Source organism: Heterocephalus glaber, unplaced genomic scaffold (genome assembly GCF_053883595.1).
Source record: "Heterocephalus glaber isolate CG9 unplaced genomic scaffold, H.glaber_assembly_v1.0 deba00000122, whole genome shotgun sequence".
Lineage (NCBI taxonomy): Eukaryota > Metazoa > Chordata > Mammalia > Rodentia > Bathyergidae > Heterocephalus > Heterocephalus glaber.
Window position 1 is genome coordinate 85,420,873 of NW_028258138.1, and position 22,696 is coordinate 85,443,568.

General features: G+C 42.0%; 1 pseudogene across 1 annotated transcript in view; it reads left to right on the top strand.

Annotated features, from left to right (window-relative positions):
• Nucleotides 1–2,649: 2,649 nt before the first annotated feature.
• LOC147830557 (sodium/myo-inositol cotransporter-like) overlaps nucleotides 2,650–22,696 on the top strand; it is a 36,955-nt pseudogene continuing 16,908 nt past the window's right edge. The window contains exons 1-3 of the transcript XR_015439049.1: nucleotides 2,650–2,798; nucleotides 6,098–6,171; nucleotides 17,612–17,831. The product of XR_015439049.1 is annotated as a sodium/myo-inositol cotransporter-like (transcript). The remainder of the gene's footprint in view (nucleotides 2,799–6,097; nucleotides 6,172–17,611; nucleotides 17,832–22,696) is intronic.

Here is a 22,696-nt window from a genome sequence, read left to right on the forward strand (position 1 = left end):
ACTTGATTCTTGGCTGAATGTGTCACATGCTCTGGCCACTAGAATCTCATAGAAGTGATGGCGTGTTACTTCACAGCTAGGCCCTTTATGCCCTGTACCATTCTCCTCCTATTCTTGGAAACCTGCCACTTCTCCATCAATTAGCCCAGGACAGCCTGCTGGAGAAGCGAGACCACACAGAGGAAACTACAGTGGCCTGCCCAAGACCATCCCAGACCAGCATAGAGTCAGGCATCCCCTACACAAGCACCGGAGCACAGGCATGATCAGCTCAGCTGCCTGACCATCTACCAGCTGAAGGCAGACCAATGAGTAATCAATCACCAAAGACCAGAAAAATTGCTTAGCTGGTAAATGGGGTTGTGAACAAAACACATACTTATTGTCTTAATGGTACTTTTTGTTACACAGCAACAGCTAACTAATACAGTTAACTTTCCTTAAAAATTATCTTTTATGTGGAGATTTAAAAGTTTATTACAATTGTTTTATGTGGCATTTTCTATGACTTTTCTATATTTATTGTTATTTGTAGTAAAATCTCCTGCCTTAATCCTAACGATTTTACTTGTTGCTTTTTGCATGTGAATACGCATTCAGTTTTAACATATTTTTTCTCTTTTTTGTTGTTTCAAAAAACATCTGCTCCTGAATAGACTTACCTCTAATTAAGTATAGAGTTATATTATATAATAATCTTATTTCTTCTCATATTTTATTGTTTTATTTAAAAATTTTAAGAGTACTCATTATTTTTTCTTAGGATTTATTTTGTTGCTTTTTTAAGATTTTTAATACTTACTCATTGTTTCATTTACTTAAGAATGCATTAGAACACAAATGTTTCTTATTTTAGCTTTGGCAGGATGTCTGAAGGTATGACCATCTCATCCTTGCTACATCTTGTTGTATCTAAAGTGCAAATTTAACCACTTGTACTTCTTATTTCACCACAAAATTATACAAAAATAATTTTTTGTTTTTAAGTGCTTTTTATCTTTTCTATATAGCCTTTAGTTATAAAAATATCTTTTTATAGCACCACGATCAGATAATATGGTCTTTACAAATTTGAGAACTCAGTGAGATTTTTTTTGGCTTGGGATAGTATGACTTTCTGAAAATAGACCTCTGATTTCCAACCAAAAGCATTTTAGCCTTCTGAATCAGTAAAATGTGAGGCTTTTTATACAGTGAGCGTGGAGGAAAACTTTGAGTAGTTAATATAATATTATAATGGTGAATTATATATAAAAAAGAAAGGTAATGGGAATGGGGACAAGAGATGTTTATAGGGTTACCAGAATGAGCAGAAAGAGAAAAGAAATTCTTGGTAGCACTGGTCTTGCTTGATAATCTTGTCTTTAATGATGCCACACTGATATTTTAGTTAGGCTAAAGAAGAAACTGGAGCAGGTTCCTGCTCTCTTGATTGGATCTTTACACAGAGAGCAAAGACCCATACAAGGAAGATGCCCGAACTGTTGACCCATCCTGGCCACGCCCTGCCCCGCCCATGCCCTAACCCACAGGAATACAAGCAGTATAGTTTTCAGCAGTCGTTTCCAGGGGTACTTACAGGAGTAACAGTCACAGGGTGTGGACCAGGTCACTTAGGCTGCCTCAGGGAGAAAGCTACAAGGCTCCTATTTGGGGGCTAACTGGGAAATCACGGTTCTTAAAGAGAACAGCCTAGAATAGAATAGAATGCCTGAGGACAAGCGACCTGTCAGTCCTTTCTAATTATGAGGTGTGATCAAATTACACTGGAAATGTTTAAATTTTAAAAATTTATTACATTAAAAGGCACATCACCATTAATCCAACTCAAAATACTCTTTCTCATGTTTAACACACTCATTCCATCATTCTTGCATCTTGCATTCTTCGTCTTTCTGAAGCAGTTCTGGAAGTCTTCTTTTGTGAGTTTCTTTATAAAGTGTGATCAAAAATATGGTGAATGCTGCCGCCCAGTGTCATCCAACAGAAAGGTGGACTCATTAAAGCATTACAATGTTCCTCCATCTGCCTTATTCACTGAATATGGCACTGTGTGACTTCTGTCTCTTCACCAAAGTCAAAATGACCATGAAAGGGAAATGTTTTGAATCAATTCAAACCATTGAGGCAGCCATGAGAGCACAACTAAAGACTGAGAGCCTCAGAACTGTTTCAGAATATGCCAAGAATGGTGGGATAAGTGTGTTCAAAGTGATGGGGAGTACTTTGAGAAGGATTAATGGCAATGTGTCTTCTACTATAATAAATTTAAAAAAATTTAAGCATTCATCATACTTTCCAACTGTATCTCATATATTGCCATCAGTAACTGAGATACCAGTACCTAGACCAAGCTGCTGTGTTATATTCAAGTTATATTCTTGTCATGTATTGATATGATCCCAGAGATATTTTGATGTTATTTACATATTTGTCAGCAAGTCTTGGTGTGAATTTTCATCAGAATATCAAAAAGAATTTCTGCTATAAATAACATAATTACTTAAAAAAATTCTGAGATACATGTCTTATCCAAATTTGCTAGGCTTGACAGTTAAAGGTTAAGAGAAGAGAAGGGAATTATTAACTTTTTTAATTGGCCAGGGAAAACCATGCATGTCAAGTTGACGATTTGAGGAAGGACAAATACTTTGGGAGAAATAAGTGCATTGTGTAACAGTAAATCTACACCAAGCTCTGAAGTAGAAAATAAAATTATTTAGATTTCTGTTTTAGAAGAAATGCTTCTTTGGGCATGCACCAGAACCCACCGGAGAATCTAGTTGTGCCTCTGCTTGGTAAGGAGAGTTTGGGGTTAATACAGCTGCATTCCCCATGGTATGGGAGGATGCCAAGCTCCTTGCAATGTCAGGTGTGTGTTGCTTTTTTCTCTTGGTAGATATCTATGAATATGAATGAAAACATTTCAACAAATCTTGCATTTGGGATAGAAACATCTAAAGCTCAAAGGCTGGAATCTAGGGTTTTTGCTTACTATTGATTACATGTATGATGGTGATTCTGGGCAAGTATTTTAGTTGCAGGTTCAACTTCAATAACATTTTTAGTGTGCATACTTATGACCAATGACAACAAAAATAGTGAGTAAACTGTAACTTTTGAACTTCTGCTCCTATTGATATCCATCAGGATTTGAGTGCATGTACCGGAAGTCATCCTGTAGAAGACCCTGAACTCCATGGCATTCCTCCTGGCTCCTTGTGATCACTTTATTTCTGTCTGTCCTTCCCCCGATTTCCTTAAATCTTTCCTTTTTTCTAGGTGCTGGGGATTGAACCCAGCTACATACTCAACCCTTTTTATTTTCATTTTGAGATGGGTTCTTGATCCATCACTAAATTTCCTAGGCTTAGCTTGAATTTGTGATCCTTTGCCTCAGCTTCCCAGTGAAGTCTTTTCTTTTAACTACTCATACCTCTCCAGAGGACTGTTCTTAGTTTCCTGCACTATTTTGTAAGTACAGGGCATCCTCTGTTCCTTCTCTTTGGGGCCAGTAGCCAGTGACAGATGGTATGAGGTTTGAAAGCCTAGCTATCCTTCCTCAATTTAGGTCAGCCTCTGAGGTATAATTTTATCTCCAGAGCACTTCTGTGGGATCTAGCTGAGGCTTGGACTATACCTAAAATTGCACCCTCACTTGGCTTTTTCCCTTTCCCAGTCCTACTTTCCCCCATTGCCTCAGTGGTTTCTTCTGGAATTACTTCCTTAGTAAATCATGTGCACATAAATCCTCACCTCAGAGTCTGTGTCTGGCAAAATGGACCCACAACACAGCTTACGTAGTTTAAGAAGAAAGTGATTTAAGGGCTGGAAATGTAGCTTAGTTTCACAAAACTTGCCTAGCATTCTTGAGGCCCTGGGTTCAATCCTGGCCCTTTCTCTCCCAATACACACATACAATTTAATAAGGCAACTAAGTGCTTACAAAATGATTGAAAGGGAGCAGAAATCAGAGGCCACCATTATTAGGAATGTAATAACATAGTCACAATCCAGTGGTCAGGAAGCTGCTACCACCAGGAGCACACCTCCTTCTCAGTAGCCATTGCTGGTGATTAGACAGCAGAATCCTGTTCCTGGCCACCATTTGCATAGATAATATGTCTTTAAGACCTTGCTTCTCCTTGTAACCTCCTATAATTCACAGTAAGGTGGTGTCTGATTCAGTTCCAAATTCTTTCACCTTCTAACTGCAGCTCACTGTCAAGGCCTATTTCACATGTGGAACCTAGCTGCAAGAGAGTCAGGGAAGGCAATCTAGAATGGAGTATAAATGGAAACTAGTGGACAGCTGATCATAATCACACATGATGGTTCATCTCGAGTGTCAATTTGATTGGATTAAGAAATGCCTCCAAATTAGTTGAGCACACTTTCTGAGTGTGTCTGTGAGGGTGTTTCTAGAGATGATTGGCATGTGGTACAGCGAATGGTGAGGGGTGACCCACCCTGAGTGTGGGAGACAACATCCAGTGGGTTTGAAGTCCTGGAACAAAAGCAGAAAGAAGATGAAGCCCACCAACACATTCTCTTCCCCTTCCCCTCTCTGCCTCCTGACTGCTACGAGGAGAGCAGCTTTCCTCTGCCATACCTTTCCACCATAATGTTTCTGCTTCACCATTGGTCAGATCAATGGAGCTAATCAATCATAGATTGATACCCCTGAAACCATGAGCCAAAATAAGCCTTTCCTTTTCTACATAAGTTGATTTTCTCAGGCATTGTGTTATAGTGACAGAAAGCTAACACCTCACAACACTAAGGGTGAGAGACAATGCACTAATATATATTTGCTTCAGGGATGTTTTGCATTATGTTTTCTTACCAGGAACATGTCTCTTACCATCAATCCCTGCTCTACTCCAGAGCTGGCTGATGGATTGACTGATTGATTGAATGATTGACTTAGTTTTTTTGAGACAGGGTCTTACTATGTAGTTCAGGTCAGCCATGAACTCATTATGTACCTCAGGATAACCTCAAACTTGCAACAATCCTCCTGCCTCAGCCTCCTGAGTGCTGGGATTACAGGTGTGTACCACTACACCCAACTTGATACTTATCTTTAATGTTCACTTAAGATCATTGTTTTTCAAACTGCAGGTTATTATTGATCAAAAGGTCATAAAGTCTATATAGTAAGTGTATACCAACAATATAGAAAACTATAATATATAAAGCATATTTCTTACTATGGATCATGGTTATAAGGCTTGAGAAACATTCCCTCAATTCCCTAGTGTTTTATGTCTAGATATAGAACTTCTGTGTGTTGCAGAGAGCTCTATATTTACTCATAAATCTCACTACACACACACAAACATGTTAGACTCCAGTTCCCAGAGAGGAGGCACTGTGCTCAGCTTGTCTTGTTTTCTACTTTGCCATGAGGTCTGTTACACAGTAGCCTTTTTTGCACATCTGTTGAATAAATAAAGGAGAAAGGGATTGTTATGGATTTTTATATTACTTAGTCACTCTTGGGATTAATAAGCAGATCTGAGAGTCAGAGAAGACTTTGAACAAATCTACAAACGAAATAAGACTTCATGGTGTCTTTCCTCTGCCTTGTTCTTCTATCATGGTGTTTCTGCCTTGTAGCCAACAAACCATGGACTGAATCCTCAGGGAACTGTAGACCTACATAAACTTCTCCTTTAGAGAAAAAAAGAAGAAGAAAGAAAGATGATTCCTTGTGGGAGGAAGGACACAAAGTAAAAGATATCCCAGCACAGATCAACAACCTCATATAGAGAAGGAGCATCGCAGAACCCACAGATCAGCAAAGAGACCATGGCTCTAGCCTCACTGCAAATGCTGGTTACCTGCTCCTCAGTGTACAGGAATAGTAAGCTCTGGAAAACATGGATTTTTAGTGTGTGTGTGTGTGTGTGTGTGTGTGTGTGTGTATAGCTCATTGAATATACATCTTATGTAAGTATTGGTTCAGTTTTTCTCAACAACCTTTTGTGTACTCTCAGTAAACCTTGAATTAATGAGGAATTAATGGTATTACATGTAGATTTCTGTGCTGACTTGTCTACCTAGTAATGCCGGTTTTCGCTGCCCTTTACAGATCAGCAGCCCAGAGAGAGTACGAATGCGATCCAGATGGTGCAGCTCACATCCACCATGGGGACTCAAACCCAGGTCTGTCTCCCTCACCAGCCCCTGGCAAAGCCAGTGATGACTAATTGTCTAATCCTTTTTCTAGCCCTTAATTATTACTTTCCGTTTCTTTGTGGCTGGAGATTTATTTTAATTTTTCCTGTGGTTGATGGTTCATGACATAAGATTCCACATTCATATACTGTAACTGCAGAATGCTTAGGTGGATGGCCAAGAAAAACTTCCTCTCGGATCACAGTCACTTGGAAAGGTTTGCCGTGACACTTTAAGCTTGCATTTATGGTTGCAACATATAAGCATTCACAGCTATGCTGCTCATTCAGTTTTTTCCAAAATGTTTTGAATACTTTGTTATGTGTCAGACAGAGTTCTAGATATGAGGGATATTGATAAAGTCCCTCTTGTCACAGAGTTTTCATTCCCAGGGGAGGAGATAAATGATTAAATTTAAATGTGATATATATCTTATCACATTTCATGTATGTAATCCACAATCTTAAAAGTGGTGTGCTGGTTAACCTTAATTGTACCAACTTGATTGGCCTGGGAGCTGCCCAGGGGATTAGTGGAACACACTTCTGGGTGTGTCTGGGTGGGTCATTGCTATGGTTTCCACCTAGAATGGACCCGAAAACCTCATGTGTTCAGAAGTGGGGCTTTTGGAAGGTATATACCATCAGTGTATTAATCCAGGTCCTTCTACCATGCCCTTCCTGCCTTTGAGCCAGCTGACTATGGACCAAATCCTTTAAAAATCATGAGCAAAAATAAACTTCTCTTCCTTTAAGTTGTAGGTGTGGGGTATTTTGTCCCAGTGATGGCAAAGTAACTAAGACAGGCACGGAGGGGTGGCCTTGGGGGTCTCATCTGGTCCCAAGCCCCTTCCTTTCTGGTGCTGTGTCCTCGCTCTGCTTCCTGGCCACCATGAACTGAGCAGCTTAGCTCCACTATGTCCTTCTGCCATGATTTTCTTGCCTTAGAGCCTACCAATCATGGACCAAATCCCCTGAAACCACAAGCCAAATTATGCCTCTCCTCCTTTACATTGTGGGTGTTCGGTATTAGTTCCAGCAATGAGAAACCTGACTAATACAAAGGGTCATAAGTATAGAATAAAGACAATACTGAGAGACAGCAACAGCTTTCTATGTGTGTGAGTATATAATACATCTTTCGTAGGATAGAGGAAGATTTTATAAGATAACATTTGAGCAAAACCTTGAAAAAAGTGAGGGAGAAGAATCTTGTGGCCACGTGGGGTAGCAGTTTCCAGGTGGAAGTTGTAGCAGGTGTGAAGGCCCTGGCTGGAGGTACACTTGGCAAGGAGGCCAGTGCGATGGGTGGCGGTGCCTTGGTGGGGTGGGGGAGGCATGGCACAGAGGAGATGAAGGCAAGAGGTACAGCGTTCTGCAGGCCCTGGTGGGCCGGAGCTCTATTCGGATGAAGACACTATAGAGTGGTGGACAGAGATGTAACACATCTGAATCTCTCTCCAGGGGTCCCTCCGCTCCTGGGCCTTGGGGAAGTAAAGATGGAAGCTGGGTCCCAGACCAGTGAGGAGGCCTTGGCAGTGCCCCTGAGTGACTGGGGCCGGGTTACTACCTGACCCATGCCCGCAGCTGTGTCAGGTGCTGCTGAGAGACTGGGGAGGATGGGACAGAAAGCTGAGGACCAACCACCAGCTTTGGCAATGCTGAACTTGTTTGCAACTCTTTGACAAGAGCTGTCGATGGGAGTAGGGGCGCTGGAGGAGCGAGAGGAGAGGGGCTGGCGATCACAGGTAGAGGTCACTCTGGAAGTTTGCAGAGAAACAGACTGGAGAAAGTGACTGACAAAAACATATTTTATTTCTCAATTTTAAAAATGTATTTTAAGATACGGTATATTTTAAATGATACAACAGTTACTCATATTTATGGGGCATGCTCTGATATTTTAATACATGTATTTACTATATGATGATCAGATAATACATTTGATTTGGTTTTTAAAGATGGAAGGAATGACAGAATGCTTATTTGCTAATGGGATTTATCTAATAGAGAGAAGACAATGGACCTGAGTATGGATTGTTCGCCTTTAGAACGGGTCATCATGAAGTCCACTGCCCACTGTTTCTTGTCGGTGGCTCGGTTTCTTTCTGCTTCTCTGTTACTTCATTCCCTGTGGCAGAGAACCAAGTGCATGCTTTCAACATCCAACTATTTTCTGGACACCCCAGGAGATGTGAAATGTGTGTCACAGCCACCAAAACATTATGTATCCACCATGGAATCTGCTTTATTTGAACATCTGATTTTTGTTTTTCAGAGTGTTAAAATTATGCCTACTTTCTCCTCAGACTAAGACAGAATGAGTGGTTCTTCTGAATCTCTTATTCTAACATGGAATCTCCCCAACTTCACTTCCCTGGACAAAGTGCACTTCTAGATTTAAACATGATGCTGCCCCTTTGCCTAAGTGACCTGAGTGGAGCCTACATATCATTAGGCAGCCCTGGATGCATCCTCGGAAAGTTTTTCCCTGATAGAAAGAGCCCATGCTGACTGTTTACTCTGCACCATACCTCTCTCAGGAACGATGCCTTACTCAGAATTTTCTGATAAGCTAATGTGGGTAGCAACAATAATAAGCCCTTGGGGGATTTATATCACCTGATTTATATCTTGAAATTCTCTGACACCATCCACTCATAAGAATAACAAGTCAATTCTGGCTCCATGTTCTTCCATCCCCATTGGAATAGTCTAATTTCCAGGTGCGTTTGTCAAACATTAGTTTTGCTGAAAGGCACATACCATACTGATTCAAGACTTGGCTGTTGGTTTAAGTGCTCACTGGATGATTAGAGTCAATATGACATAATGGTAAATGTTAAGATTTATGGAAGGTGTGTAAAAGTCCAGTGCATGGCCTTCTACAGGATCTTCATGATTTTTCTCCTCCAGCCTATCCTTTACATGATGCCTTCCCACCTCGGCTTCCCCTATTAACTTTCTATTTCAATTTTTATTCTAAAATTGCCACATATTAACTGGACATGAAATGCATTTGTGACTCTCATGGCTGTCTGTCAGTGAACCCTGGATGTGGGTCTGCTCTGATCGGTCTCTGTAGAGTTGGGGTCTGACCCGATCACAGCAAATGTGCTTTCCAGGAGTGAAAGATGGTTGCTTGGTGACTGACGATCAGTTTGCACCATGAAGCTTTTCCTAAGGATTCCAAGAACGTCTGCCAGGCAAAAAATGTCTGCCTTATTCTCCACAAACCACGAATAATGACCAGTTCATTTGTCTTCAGAGGTCTAGCAGGTGTTTTTCATTGTAAACCCTTGTAGTTCCCAAGAAGACATTAAATATTTCCCGCATATATGTATATATATATATATATGTAGATGCTTTCATATAATCAGACTACCAGTTCCCAAGTTAATATTCCATGGATCCTAATAGTTTGCCACATAGGTATCCCGCTGAAATAATTCTGAGAAACTATATTAAGACAAGGGTAAAAGATTTTTAATATGCCATATACATGCTATGTTTTTAAAGAGGGTACATTATTAAATACTCAGCCAGGAATTAGCAGGATGCTTCCTAGAAGTCTTGACATGATGAATGTAGCAGTAAGTAGGCAATTTCATTATTAATTTTCAAAATGCAATTTTATTTATTTGCTTCATTACCACTTACAATTCAGAGAGCTTTACAATGCTACCTTGTCTTGTTTGTTGATAGAGCAGAGTTTTATTAGTTCAAACTGTTAAAGATCTCCTTGTTCTTTCCCATCATGACACGCTCGATGGGAAATCTTGGTAGGTGGAACTCAGCAATTTATTTTCCTCTCTGTGTCTGCTGAGGATTTCTTAAACTTCCATAGCATCCGCCTTGAATCTCATCCCTGTGTTTATTTGTTAGCTTGCAGGACACTTCACCTTTTGATCTCTGAGTCATATTCCAGAGACTTTCAGAGGCTCTGCTGGACTCCAGTTTCTCTTGCCAGGCTTTTATAAGTGTGTTGCAGCTCTCCTGTCCTGTCCTTTGTCTCCATGGCCTGATCTGGGATGCACCAACTTTCACCTTGCACTCATTTCTTGCAGCCCAGACAATAAATTGGGGAGGAAGGGAGGTTTGGGGGGAGACATCCTGATTACCCTGTGCACCCCTCAATAAAGCCTGCCTGTGCCAAGGTCAGAGGCACTGTGGACCAAGCTCTTGAAAGAGGCTTCTGTCTCACACACGCCATCACCCACATCAGCTTCCTCCTCCACCTCCTAATCTTCCAGATCTTCCGGAACAAGTTGTGGAAGGCAGCATCTTTGCCTGGCTAATAGGTCGCCTTTTGACGTGAGAAGTTAGCGGGGGCTTCCCAGGCTTCGCAGAGCTTTTGAGGTTCCCATTATAGCTGCGCTGCCTCTTGTCTTTCATGATCATTTCTTCTTCTCCTGTGTTGTGTTTCCTACTCTCGAATTGCCCATTTGTGCTATTAATTTTCAGTAGACATTCTTCAGGGAGACTATGATGACATGCTAAGACCCAGGAAGTCTGAACACATGCAGAAAACTACCCTAGTAACCTCGTTTGTGTTGTGCTTGTTTATGAGATGAGGCAATCACTAATCATGCAGGGGCTGAGCTTGAAGATAAGATTGTAAGGCTTGGGAAAGAACTAGTCTTCTGGCTGACTGCAAGAGACTTAATGCAGATCAAATGTTTGGAGTAACAAGCTGGGGTGGCACATTCTTGATAAAGAAGCTGGAAGTTGGAGCTGTGTCAAGAAACTGGTGAAAAGAAGAAAAGGAATAGTATTCCCGAAGCTGTACAAAAGACCAGTGGGCCTGGACCTGTAGAGAAAACATCCAGAAATGAAACCACACACAGCATCCACTTCTTGCTCCAAAATATCCTTAAGGAGCCTCCCTGTATTAGCTTTCCCATCACTGAAACACAATGCCGACACCCACAGCTCCAAGAAGGAAGGTTTAATTTAAGTCATGGTTTCAGGTGGGCTGACTCCCAAGGCAGAGCCCACATGGCGGAAGCCAGGGTGGGGCACAACTCCTTAGTTCTTGATGGTGGGGAGGCAGGGCGGGGCAACAGCCAGAGAGGAAGGGTACCATGCTTTGGAAAATCAGCGCATTAGGTGAGTCACAGTCTTTTTTTAGATAGAGAAAATATAGCAAATATTTATATACCATTCACCTTGAAATTTAATTTAAATCCTTGCCTTATAATTGTAAAATTTCTGTGTGAGCCTGTTTGCAAAAATATCCAAACATTTGTTTGAGCGCTTGCAAGGACTGTTGAGCTGTGTGACTACAGTGCTTGTTACAGAAAATTGCATTTGTCAGAAGGAATGTGAAACTCTTCCCTTAGAATGATAACCCTGCTCATAAGATGCTGATTTCACCAATCCAATTAAAATTAACCCATTCTCTATGCTTTGACTGGCTTTCATGGATGAACTTAACTAGCATGGAAGAGTAAAAGACTCAGAATTACAAACATATCTAAACGGCTTTCCTCTTTGAAAAAATTTTCCTTATGTGTAAAATTAAAATGGGTACACCAGATGAACTTGAAAATACTAGGCAGAAACTCTCTTCCTCAACATACGAAAATACCTGTTTGTCTACTCCATTGTGAGGGCACCTTGCCCTATTCATTGAAAATCCAGATTCCAAATAGTCCACAGTCCCAGCGAACCTCAAAACTTCTAAATTAGATATTTTAAGTTCACTCTAGGGACCTTACCTTTCCTCATTCTGTACCCAGCTGCAGCCACTGCAGGTGACAGAGGAGGAAGGACCAGGGAGAACTGTCATGCAAGTTCAGGGGTCACAGCTGTCTCACAGCTACATGAATGTTTCTGTCACCCCCGGACTTGCTGCTAACTCTGCTTGGCTGGCAGAAGGGACCACTCTTCTATGGCAAGCCCAGCCTGGTGCTCTTATCTCACAGACCCACCCTTCACTTTTCTGAGTCTTAGCCTCTCATGCTTTGTTCCTTGGACAGGGCTGAGTAGGAAACTACCTGTGGAATGAGCCTTCAAGGGAGCCAGCAGACCCAGCAGGGGAGCCTTGTGCTGCCCGACAGGGTCCCTCACGTGGAGCATCTCCCCATGGTTTGAACCACTGCTTGCCCTTCGCAGTCCTTTCTCTGTAGCAAAAAGAAGGCTCACAGGGTGGTAATGCTGGTCTAGGCACCTGGAGGATGACTTCCCACTGACTTAGTGATGCTGCCTTCCTAGGCTGCCCTCTGACCCTCCCCAGTTTCCTCATATTTCTGGAACAACATGTGATTCACTGCTGACCCTCAGGAGAGCTGGAGGAGCATTTTATAATAACTATGCTTACATTGTTCACCTCTGTGATGTGGGCTTTGAACTATTGGATCATTTGTTTTTGTGTTGGGCCACCTAAGAGGTTATTGGCTCCACTGATATGTAAGGGTTCCTTTCCCCCATGGTGTCTGGCTCTTACCTTCTCATGATATACCCCAGAGTATATTCCCCCAAAACTTTTTTGACCACCCAACTTCCACCTAGGACCAAGAAGACTTCGATATCCTGGGTGGCAAGATTTAACAAGTAGATTTTATTGATTTCTAGATAATAAAACTTAAAAATAAGTCCTCAGATGCATTTAAAAATGTGTCATATATTATTTTAGGCATGCGAGCTATGAAATAATGGCAATAATGATGTGTTTAAATCCATTAAATCATGTAGCTGGCTGAAAGAATTCCATAAAATAGAGTGGGAGTAATAACTGTGGGTCAAACTGAATTCTGAAAGATGACTACACAGGGACCGGGCAGGCTCAAGGACTCGAATATCCTCTGAGGCAGAAATCATTTTAATGGAATTTCCTGAGGCTCACAGAGAACATGTGTCGTTTGTAGAACAAAGATAGTTTCAAGGTTCAGTCATTCAATAATTGATGCAGAGTTCAAATAGGATGGCATGCAGGGACAGTCTTCTATAAGTCTATGAGAGCCCCATAAGTTCAGTGTGGAGAGGAATTTGGAAGCCACTGGGAAATTCCCAGTTGATTTGTACTATGGTGCTTTTATGTACACCATCCCTTTCACTAAGGGCATGAGCCTTGGTGATACAGGCAAAGAAAAGCCTATACAAAGGAACTGAAGCTTCAGTTCAAATGCAGACTCTGCCATTGTAGATCTAGACTGCTGCTTGAAAATAAGATTTGTAACATGTTTTCAGGCAGTATTGAAGCTGCTGTGAATTGTGAGATCTTAGAGAGCATAAATGCCTCCAACTCACCTGGCCAAGAAAAATCAGAGAGCATCAAGCCACGGTGGAGAAATAAATGGGCAACCTACATTTGTGGAGTAAGTTAATATCCTGATGCTCTTGGCTAATAGTTCAGCACAATTTTAACATAGCCTTCTCTAGCAGGATTTATCACAACTAATTGCATCTTGCTAATGTATCCAGCTGCTTCCTCTAGTAAACTGCAGGTTCCTGGAGGGGGGTAATAGTGGTGGTGGGGGTGGTTAGGGAATGAGGGGGTGAGCATGATGACAAAGATGGCCCTGAGAACAATAGCTAAATTTTACTGAGCATTTATTTCCCTTGTGCCAAACATTGTACTAAGTCATTTACATCACTATCTCCCATCTCTATAACAACCCCGTGATATAAGTACTATCAGCATCCTTGATTTACAAGGAGCTATGTAAGGGCTAGAGAAGACAGGTAACTTAGAGCTGGTCTTTTTCCAAGACAGGGGCCAGATCTTATCAGTCTCTGTCATTTACTGCTGGCCCAGAACCAGAAGAGGGGTGGCTTCTGCTTTTGTGAATGGATCCTCTGACCCAATAAGAGGTTGAACTTTTTAACAACTTCCCAACAGCTGGCCCAGTCGACTGAGCACCTGCTTCTAGGGTTTCTTGCACTGGGTGGGGAACTGGGGTACTCAGTGGGTTTTGCACTGTGTCCTACAGAGGTGTTTCAGAGGTGGCCTCAACTGGAGCGAAGGGTGGATCCAGAGTGCAAGCTCTGAACTCTCCTCTGCTTTAGGCATTGTTTTACCTGATTTACATATTGGGTTTTCCTTGAATAGTTTTCCAATGCTATAAACATATTTGAATCTGTCAGCCTAGTGATCTCTAAGATGTTGTCTAAAATTAAGATGGATTAGTTTGGCCAAGGTCAGTGAGTAGCCGAGGTTCAACTAGAACGGGGTCAGCTGCTCTTTGTCATAACGCACGCTGCCCTGAAACCCACACCTAAGACTGTACTTTCTCACTCACATAATTCTCTGACAAAGGCATTTCTCTGAGGCTCCAAAGTTTAGGTGAAAGAAATGAGAATCAGGTGATTTTGGTACAAAGTGTAGCTCCCCCAGTAATTAGCCATAGAAACCTGAGAAATCATTTATTTATCCATCAAAGATTTATTCTGCCTTCCTACAAATTTAGGCACTTTTCTTTTCTTTTCTTTTTTTTGGTACCGGGGATCAAACTTGGGACCTTGCACTTATGAGGCAGGCACCGGAACCACTGAGCTAAATCCCTGGCCCAGCACTTTCCTGTATACTGAGAATATTATGGTAAACAAGGCAAGACAGGGACCTGTCTTCCATCAAAATCACAATTAAGGGGTAGCACAGAGAATATAAAGTAGATAAATAGAGAAGATGATCTCCACTAGTGAGGCACATCATCATAATAATCATAACAAAGTAAAAATGTGATTGCCACTGTGGTTCTGTAGGAGGTTTTGTTAGAGCAGCGATCTCTTTGTGACACTTGGGTTGAGGGCTGGAAGAAAGTCCATGAGGGACCTAGGGGAGAGAATGGAGAAGACATTTGGAGGCTGAGATCACAGCATAGGTAAAGTAGTGATGTGAGGATGAATTTGACATTTTGAGGAACAGAATATTCCAATGCACCTGGAAAATTTTAACTGGGAAGAAAATTGTGCTGAGTAAGTTTGTGGAGATACACAGAGTCTGTACCTTTAGGGCCAAAGTGCACACTGGCTACTCGGGGAGCAGCTTTATTAGGAGGGGAAGGTGAGATAGCAGAACCTTAGAAAAGAGAATGGGGCTTGGGCCAGAGCTCATGAGAAACATTTTCTTTTCCATCTTCCAATAGGATGAAAATCTTTTCTAAAAATTACCCCCCAACCCAAACCAAGCCACAAACCAAACATGAAACAAAACTGAGGAACCCAGCATCTCTTTCTGACTGGATCCATTCTTTCGGTGATCACTGACCCATACTGAATGGGAAGGAGTGGGACACTCAGGGCATTCAAGCCCTTCTGCAGAAATCCCTCTCCAGGGCACATGGGGCTCCACAGAGCAGGGGGCAGGAGGGAGAAAGCCCCAGGAGCTCTAGGCCTCCCACCCCTTCCTGTTCACAGCTTGGCCCAGCAGCCAGCAATCCCAGGACAAGTAGAGACTGGCTTCCAGAGGTTTTTGCTCTTCCCCTCTGCCTGGTCTTGTGGAAGTGTGTTCTGTCAGGGAGAAGGGCTCCATGTGGGGATCTGCAGCTATCCAGTTTGGTACCTTGGCAAGTCCTGGAATTTTAGGATGTAACTGATCTTACGGGAAATCTTTGTTTTACACATAAGGAAATGAGATTCCAAGATCACCCAAGATCACTCAGTGTGAGGAAAGTCAGATCTAGAACCGTAGGATTCATGATTTCCAGAGAAGTATTCTTTCTGTTGCAAAATGTTCTCCCTCTCCTCTGGACCTCAGATTTCCCATCTGTCCATGCAGGGACTGAGTGGGCTCAGGGGTCTAATCAGCGCACACATGTGCTTTGCCCAAGACTGACATCTAGAACCCTTCGTTGTGAGTCTGTGTGGAGCATCAAGTCTGCCACTGTGTGGATCTCCCCTACCCATTTCACCGTCTGTGGATCCTATCACCCTGTACCTGTTTGCATGGCTCCCAGGCCAGAAGATTCCTAGATCCCCTCTAAGCTTCAAAGTGTCTGAGCACAACAGACAGGATTTCTGATGAGAAAAGAGAATTCTTTGGACTGACTTTGTCCCCTTTTGGCAGAAACACTACCCATCTAACCACACGGGAGTGAGAAATCACAAAAGTTTAGTCATCTCAACCCAAAGAGGCCAAAGTCTGACTAAAGACAGACTCAGCTTATTAACTTGAACTCATAGAAAAACACCCGGCAAGATCAAGAGGGCGAGCTCCTTTGGGGTGAGAAATAAAGGGCTCCTTTCTGCTCACACTCTCCCTTGTTGGGGAGACCCTGCAGCCTCACACGTGGCGGGGACTGCATGAGGCCAGAGCGCCGTGTTTTCTGGGATGGCAGAGTCCCAGGGGACCCATCTGAAGCTCAGAGCTGGGAGGAGCCACATTGGCTACAGATACTGGGTTGGCCTCAAATGAAACAATGACTATGCGCTGCGCTTCAGGGAATTCTACGGAGCATGAGATTACTGGGCCAAGCTGCGCCTTTTCACACAGCGTGTTATCTACAACCAGGGGGTCAGCGAAGGCCATGACTTGAATAACCCAGGGAGTCGTTACTGGCCCCACAGAGTGTGGCTCCTTCTCCAGTCCTGCCACATCACTGCCCGTAGAAGCCCGGGCTCAGACCCGGGCCGGATTTCACCCCACTCCTCTGCAGTGGAAATGCGAAATGCTGTGTGGTTTGCTCTGTAAAGGATTTGTATGGCCCAAGTGACAAAATACGGATTCCATGATGCCTATCTTCCTCATCCTTCCATTTCCTCAGTTACTCAACAAATATGTATTGGTGAATAATGCCTTTACCGGGTAGTATCTTCATGCTCAGGATACGCATGAACACATTAAAAAGAAAAATTTGTTTTATTTATGCAGCAGGTGGGTTATTCTGTACAGATCCCATGAAGGGCTACATCTTACCATCATCTGCTCAGCTTCCTGACAGTCTTTGTTGGGCTTTTAAGGGCTGGTAAGGGTGTGACACACTTTGCTCTTACTTCGTGTTCTGTAAAGTTCATGTTGACATTTCATCACCACTGGGATGACTTTCACAGCCCCTCATGAGTGGGCGAAGGCTGTCACCACAGGTGTGGACTGGTTATTGTGGGAGTGGCTAGTTCTGAAGGAGCATTGGGCCCCCTCCTCCTCTCCGTTCTGTCCCATCTCCCCGTGGGATGACTCTGCCAGCATACAATGTGGCAAGATGTGGCCCCTTGATCCCTTTAGCTCTGTAGCTCCTCTTCCTCCAGTCCTGCAACAATGGTGCCCCCAGCCTTAGTTATCACGCTCCAACTCCCACCACAGACTCCGGGCTGCCAGCTGGGCTTTGTTAACTCCTGGCTTGTGTCTAAAGATGGGACGTGGATATTCACATAAAACTCAAGATGTCTAAAAAGGAGCTACCTAGTCTGTCCACAACCAGCAAGCCTTTCTAGTTGTGCTGTCTTGGTCACCAACATGAGCTTTTTACTTTTGCCCTCTCATTTTCCAGGTTCTATCAGAAAGTGTGTCTCCTGTCACCGCTGATGCTCGGACAGCCCATCTGTCGCCTCCTTGCATCTCGTGCTGGTGTCTGTTCCTGCTGCTTTGCTCACACTGCCTGCCTGGCCCCAGCTCATCTCCCGCTCAGTTTTGGACCCATGCATCAGCTGCCCAGGAACTTGTCTGACTTGGACAGCCCTGCTTGGGTGCATCTTGCATGTGGTCGCCAGGTGAGTGTTCCCTAAATGCTGTTGTCACCTCACCACCTCTGCTTGTACCAACCCCGAATCCCCCGGCAAGCTCCCGAGGCCTATCGCTGTGTCACGCCCTGCCCCAGTTGAGCAGCTTTCTTCAGTGGCTTGACATATGGATGCCTTTCTCCAGATGAATCATCATCTCCTGGGGCCAGGAAGTGCGGAGGGGACCACATCAGATTGGCTTTCGTGTACCATGGGGTAGTATTTACACTACACTGGACCTACTGTCAGTGCCCAAGGCTCTGGTCCTGCTGGTGGATTGCATTTAGGTACAAATGTGTAAACCTCACAATGAGGCTTCGTTGCCCAGGGTAATGGTGTGGAGGTGTTTGGGCCAGGAGACAGCAGCTCTTTGGGGGACGTGTGCTTCTTCCATGGGAGTGTGTTGTCCTCCTGGGAAGTCCACACAAGAGGCTGTTACAAATGAATCTGGAGCTTCCCCCAATCTCTCTTCTGCACACACATGCCAGTGCTCTTTGCCCTCCAGAACCGTGAGTGAAATGAACTTTTCTTTATAAATCACCCAGCTTTCGGTACTTAGTTAGAGGACTAAGATAGGTAGACTCTACCTTACCCGAATATTTCCATCACTGTGTGACTTGGCAGTGTCAAAGATGAACAAAAACTGATTTTCATTAAGAGACAAAGATGTTCATTCCTAGCTGTGTTTACCCTCTGTGAGACTATATATATTGCAAATTTTCAGGAACAAGAATTATTGTGGTACTCTGGGCCACATATTGGTATCCATTTGAAAACATTCATTAAATAAAAATCGGACTCTTTTTCCAATCCTCTAGTAATCTGATTTAATGGAGGAAAGGCAATTTAAATAAAAAATTAGAGAGGTTCAAGCATGTTCAAGAAAAAGATGTTTTTCTGTTGTGTGCTATAGTTTTGGACACATGTGCATGGAAGAAAAGTCACTTCTTAGTTGTCAACATGGAAAAGAATTTGCCTGGAAGAAACAGGAATATGGTTGTTTATCCTTCAGGCAATGAATGCAACTCGAAACCCAGTGAACTAAAAATCTGTTCCTTCCAGAAGATAAATTGGCTCTCAAGAATCTGTATACCAAATGAGCATTGCTGCACATTCTGTCTTGTTTCCTGTGCACCATGCACAATGTAGCATTACCTCCTATGCTGTCATCATCATGTGTCACACGTGAGATCCATAAAATACATCATCAGCTTCCCACCAGCTATCAAAGTGATCCAAGTCTCATTAGCTTATTTCACAGACTGCTTCTTCTTCTAGCCCCAGAATATGCAAACATCAGAAATTGAAAGCCAGTCTGAGCGATTATATATTCCATTACAGTGAATCATAGTATCTTAGCTTGGTATTCTCTGGTTATCTGTACTGTTAGGCTGAATTTATGTTCTTCCTGCTTTCTAACATCACTTTGGAGCAATTTAATAAATGATACACTAGGCCTTCATTTTCCTATTGCACAGACTCATGAGCTGTGAATTATTCCATTTTCATTCACCATTGGATTTTCCAGCGTCAAAGGCTCTATCTTGCTTCACCGCAGAGCAAAAGTTATACTTCCTTTCATTTGGGAGGATCCATATGTGATAGAAAAACAAAGGAAAGGGTTGAGCTGGTTTTCTTTACAAATCTAGAACATACTGAGACTTCCAGACACTGGGGATTTGTGGTACTCCAAGAAATGTCAGACCCAGCGCTTGGCAGGACAGAGAAGAGACGTCCACTGGATGGCTTGTGCCCTACTTCCATCCCATTGCATTGGGTCCACGGAGCTCAGACAAAGGAGGATAGGAGCTCTGGCCCGTGACTGTGTTCCTGTCCTCATTCGCCAAGGGCATAGCCTGTGGACACACTCCTCCACGCACGTCTGCCCCCCTTCTTCTGACACATGCCTTACATACCTATTATTTTTCCCATGGGCCTCAGGGGCTGGAACAAACATGGGCTAGGTGGGTTGGAGACACTCTGTGTCAAGATTAGTTATGTTTATGAATGTTGAACCATCTTTGCATCCCTGGGATAAATCTGACTTGGTCAGGGTGTATGATCTTCTTGATGACCCTCTGTATTCTGTTTGCCAGTATCTTGTTGAGGATTTTTGCATCTATGTTCATTAGGGAGATTGGCTTGTAGTTCTCTTTTTGGGTTGGGTCTTTCCCTGGTTTTGGAATCAAAGTAACACTTGCTTCCAGGAATGAATTTGGAAGTATTACTTCCCTTTCAATTTCCTTGATGAGTTTAAAGAGTAATGGCGTTAGTTATTCTTTAAATGTCTTGTAAAATTCAGCAGTGAAGCCATCTGGACCTGGGCTTTTCTTTGTTGGTAAATATTTTATTACATTTTCAATTTCACTCATTGTAATTGAGGTATTTAGAATTTCTATATCTTCATTTAACTTTGGTAATTTGTATGTATCTAGGAATCTGTCCATTTCTTCTGTGTTTTCCATTTTATTAGAGTACAGGTTCTCAATGTAGGTATTGATGATCCTCTGGATTTCTGCTGGGTCTATTGTGACTTCACCTTTTTCATTCTTAATTGCATGTATTTGTGCCTTTTCTTTCCTTTTTTTGATAAGGTTGGCTAAAGGTTTATCAATTTTGTTTATTCTTTCAAAAAACCAACTCTTTGATTCATTGATTTTTTGTATCATTCTCTTAGTCTCCATTGCATTAATTTCTGCCCTAATCTTTATAATTTCCTCTCTTGTACATGCTTTGGATTCGTTATGCTCTTCTTTTTCTAGGAGCTTGAGGTTCTCCATTAGGTTATTTATCTGAATTTTCTCTGTTTTCCTAATATGGGCATTCACTGCTATGAATTTCCTGTGTAGAACTGCTTTCATTGTGTCCCATAGATTCCTGTATGTTGTACTGGCATTTTCATTTACTTGTAGAAACTGTTTAATTTCTTCTTTAATTACTTCTGTGACCCATTGATTGTTCAAGAGGGTGTCATTCAGTTTCCATGTGTTTGTTGGGGTTTTGTGGTTTCTTATGTTATTGATCTCCAATTTTATTGCCCTATGGTCTGATAATATACAGGGGTAACTTCAGTTCTTTTACATTTACTTAGATATGTCCTATGAGCTAGCATGTGGTCTATTCTGGAGAATGACCTGTGTGCAGCCGAAAAGAATGTGTATTCTGATTTTGTGGGGTGGAACACACTGTAAATATCTATTAAGTCCATTTGTTCAATAGCTTGGTTCAGTTCTAGAATTTCCTTGTTAACTTTTTGTCTGGATGATCTGTCTATTTGTGATAGTGGGGTATTGAAGTCCCCCACTACAATTGTTCAACATTCATAAATCAATAAATGTAATACACCATATTAACAAAGTCAAGGACAAAAAAACCACATGATCATCTCAATAGATGCAGAAAAAGCATTCGACAAAATCCAGCACCCATTCATGCTAAAAACTCTACAGAAAATTGGAATAGAAGGTCTTTATCTTAACCTGATTAAGGCTATCTATGAAAAACCAACAGCCAACATCATACTAAATGGTCAAAAACTGAAAACTTTCATGCTAAAATCAGGAACAAGACAAGGATGCCCACTATCACCACTCCTGTTCAATACAGTTCTGGAAACATTAGCCACAGCAATTAGAAAAGAGAAAGAAGTAAAAGGAATAAAGATAGGAAATGAAGAAGTTAAACTGTCATTATTTGGTGAAGATATGATACTTTACATAGAAGACCCAAAAAAACTCTGCCAAAAGACTTCTAGACTGAATTGACAGATTCAGTAGAGTAGCTGGATACAAGGTCAACACTCAAAAAACAATAGCCTTCTTATATACAAATAACAGACTCACTGAGAGAGAAATTAGGGTAACAATTCCTTTTACAATAGCATCCAAAAAATTAAATATCTAGGAATCAATCTAACAAAGGAAGCAAAAGACCTCTACACTGAAAACTACAGCACTCTGAAAAAAAGAGATCGAAGAGGATACAAGAAAATGGAAAGACATCCCTTGCTCCTGGGTAGGAAGAACCAATATAGTGAAAATGGCCATGCTTCCAAAACTACTATGTAGATTCAATGCAATGCCAATTGAAAGTCCAACAATATACTTCACAGAACTAGAGAAAAGAATCCAAAAATTCATTTGGAACCATAAGAGACCTAGAATAGCAAAAGCAATTCCAGGCAACAGAGACATGGCTGGGGAATCACAATCCCAAACTTGAAACTATATTACAAAGATACTATGATAAAGTCAGCATGGTACTGGCAAAGGAACAGACCTGAGAATCAGTGGAATAGATTAGAAGATGCAGAAACAACTCCAGACATGCTCAGCCACCTCATCTTTGACAAAGGAGCCAACCACCATCATTGGAGGAAAGATAGCCTATTTAATAAATGGTGTTGGAAAAACAGGATTTCAACCTGCCAAAGATTGAAACTAGACCCATGCCTGTCACCATGCACTAAACTAAGATTGAATTGGATTAACAATCTAAATATTAAGACAGAAACACTAAACTTGCTGGAAGATAAGTTAGGTAGAACTCTTGAAGACATTGGCATTGGAAAAGACTCCATGAACAAAACCTCAGCAGCATGGAAACTAGCAGAAGGAATCAACAACTGGGATCTCATCTTATTAAAAAGCTTCTGCACTGCAAAACAAACCACCAACAGAGCTAACAGACAACCTACAATATGGGAAAAAAATTTTTAGCAGCTGTACCTCAGACAAAGGACTACTATCTAGAATATATAAAGAATTGAAAAAAATCAGACCCCCCAAATTCAAAGACCCAATTCAAAAATGGGCATCTGAAATGAACAGACATTTCTCAGACAAGGAAGTAAAAGC